Consider the following 2,727-nt stretch of genomic DNA (forward strand, 5'->3'; position numbering starts at 1 on the left):
ATGAAGTCCCATTTGTCAATTCTCGATCTTAGAGCATATGCCATTGGTGTTCTGTTCAGGAACTTTTCCCCTGTGCCCAAGTATTCGAGGCTCTTCCCCACTCTCTCTTCTATTAGTTTCAGTGTATCTGGTTTTATGTGGAGGTCCTTTATCCACTTAGACTTGAGCTTTGTACAAGGGGATAAGAATGGATCAATTTTCTTGGTGTGAATCTAACCAAGCAAGTGAAAGACCTGTATGACAAGAACTTCAAGTCTCTGAAGAAAGAAATTGAAGAAGATCTCAGAAGATGGAAAGATTTCCCATGCTCATGGATTGGCAGGATTAATATAATAAAAATGGCCATCTTGCCAAAAGCAATCTACAGATTCAATGCAATCCCCATTAAAATCCCAACTCAATTCTTCACAGAGTTAGAAAAGGAAATGCTCAAATTCATATGGAATAACAAAAAACCCAGGATAGCGAAAACTATTCTCAACAATAAAAGAACTTCTGGAGGAATCACCATCCCTGACTTCAAGCTGTACTACAGAACAATAGTGATAAAAACTACCTGGTATTGGTCCAGAGACAGGCAGGAAGATCAATGGAATAGAATTGAAGACCCAGAAATGAACCAACACTCCTATGGTCACTTGATCTTTGACAAAGGAGCTAAAACTGTCCAGTGGAAAAAGGACAGCATTTTCAACAAATGGTGCTGGTTCAACTGGAGCTGCAGTCTTCTTAACAGAAGTCTCTCGACAGATAGTGCTGAAGTGTTCTCAGCACAACACAACTTCGTTCAGAAGGTATTTTGGCAATTCTTAATCTGAGCAAGAATAGGGGATTTTGAAAACTAAGCCTTTAAGAAGGCTTTGTCATTTTAGGGCTGAATTTTAATAGACTGTAAGTTGGAATTCTTACATTTAAAACAGAACCTTAAAATTATTGACTGGTTCATTGGTTCAAACTGGTTTTATGGAAAAATTAATCTGTAACAAAAACTTGGCATCAAATGCGAAGGCTCCACCGTTTTTGTTGTTGTTGTTGTTTTTTGTTTTTGTTTTTGTTTTTGTTTTGAGCAAAGCGTACAAAGGTTCCAGGGACAGGGCCAAGAACAAGGGGCTCAGACATTTACAACAACAGGCATTTTCTCTTCCTCTTCTTGACAGGAGGTGGACATAGCACCGCCCGGATAGCTTCATCAAACACTGTCTTGAGTCTTCGCTGTGTAAGTGCTGAGCACCCCAGGTATTTGACAGCACCAATCTCTTTCGCCATGGCTAGCCCCTGCGGGTAGGTGATGGGAGTCAGCTTCTTTTCCTTCAGCTTCTCAATCGTGTCCTTATCATCCCTAAGATCAAGCTTCGTCCCCACTAGGATGATGGGAGTATTGGGACAGTGGTGTCCCACTTCAGGATACTACTTTGCACAGACATTTTCAAATGATGCAGGACTCAGGAGGGAAAAGCAAATTAAGAACACGTCTGTTTGTGGGTAGGAGAGGGGACGCAACCTGTCATAATCCTCTTGTCCAGCTGTGTCCCACGGGCCCAGATTCACTGTTTTCCCATCTATCATAACATTGGCAGAATAGTTGTCAAAGACGGTAGGGATGTACTCTCCAGGAAATGCATAGGTCGTGTAACTGATGAGCAGGCACGTTTTACCTACAGCTCCGTCTCCCACCACCACATACTTGATGGCCTGCATTTGGGCCGCTCAGTGGGCAGCAGCGGCCGGTCACCGAGGCGGGAAGCGGCGGGCTCGGGAAGCACGGGGCGGGCGAGTGCGAGGCTACGGGCGGCCATTCTGACCCAGAATGGTTCCTGTCTGAAAGAACTGCAGGGAAAAAAGTGGAGAAAAGCCTGAGGAAAAGGAGGCCCAGTGACAGGCCCAAATTGGGATCCAGCTCTGGGGGAGGCCCCAAGGCCTGACACTATTACTGATGCTATGATGTGTTTACAAACAGGGGCCTATCATGACTGCCCAACAAGCAGCTGAGTCAGATGCACATCCAACCAAAAGACAGAAGCTGGTGACCCTTGTGTTTGAATTAGTGAAAAGCTGAAGAAGCTGAGGAGGAGGGAGATCCTATAGGAAGACCAGCAGTCTCAACTAACCTGGTCCCTGGGATCTCTCAGACACTGAGCCACCAAACTGGCAGCATATACCAGTTGATATTAGGACCCCAACACATATACAGCAGAGGACTGCTGGGTCTGGACTCAGTCAAAGAAGACTAATCCTCGAGAGACTTGGGGCTCCAGGGAGTGGGGTGGTCTGGTGGGGTGGGGATGGGAGTGGGGACATCCTCTTGGAGATGGTGAGGGGAGGGGAAGAGGTATGGGATGTGGAACAGTGGAGGGTGGATCAGGAGGGGGATAAAGTCTGGATTGTAAAGAAAAAAGATGAAAGAATATTAAAAAAAAAAAAAGGAAAAAGAAATCGTGAAATCCACAGGTAAATAGATGGGGCTAGAAAAAGTTATCCTGAGTGAGATAGCCCAGAGCCAGAAAGATAAAGATGGTATATATTCATTTATATGTGGGTGTTAGCTGTTAATTCTACATTCTCTATAACCACAGGTTATGAATAGAGTAAGGGACTAAGGAAGAGGGACAGATCTCTATTAAACTAGGAAATAAAATATATAGTTATGGATGGATGAGGGATAGGGTCTGAAAGAGGAAGGTCAAATGAGGAGGGAAAAAGAAGACGGGACAAAGGAAGGAATATAGA

The 2,727-nt window shown here is 44.4% G+C and overlaps 1 pseudogene; it reads right to left on the reverse strand.

Annotated features, from left to right (window-relative positions):
- Positions 1-1,060: 1,060 nt before the first annotated feature.
- On the reverse strand, positions 1,061-1,707 carry LOC114635353 (annotated as a pseudogene).
- Positions 1,708-2,727: the final 1,020 nt, after the last annotated feature.

This window comes from Grammomys surdaster, unplaced genomic scaffold (genome assembly GCF_004785775.1).
Source record: "Grammomys surdaster isolate TR1022 unplaced genomic scaffold, NIH_TR_1.0 99867, whole genome shotgun sequence".
Taxonomy (NCBI): Eukaryota; Metazoa; Chordata; class Mammalia; order Rodentia; family Muridae; genus Grammomys; species Grammomys surdaster.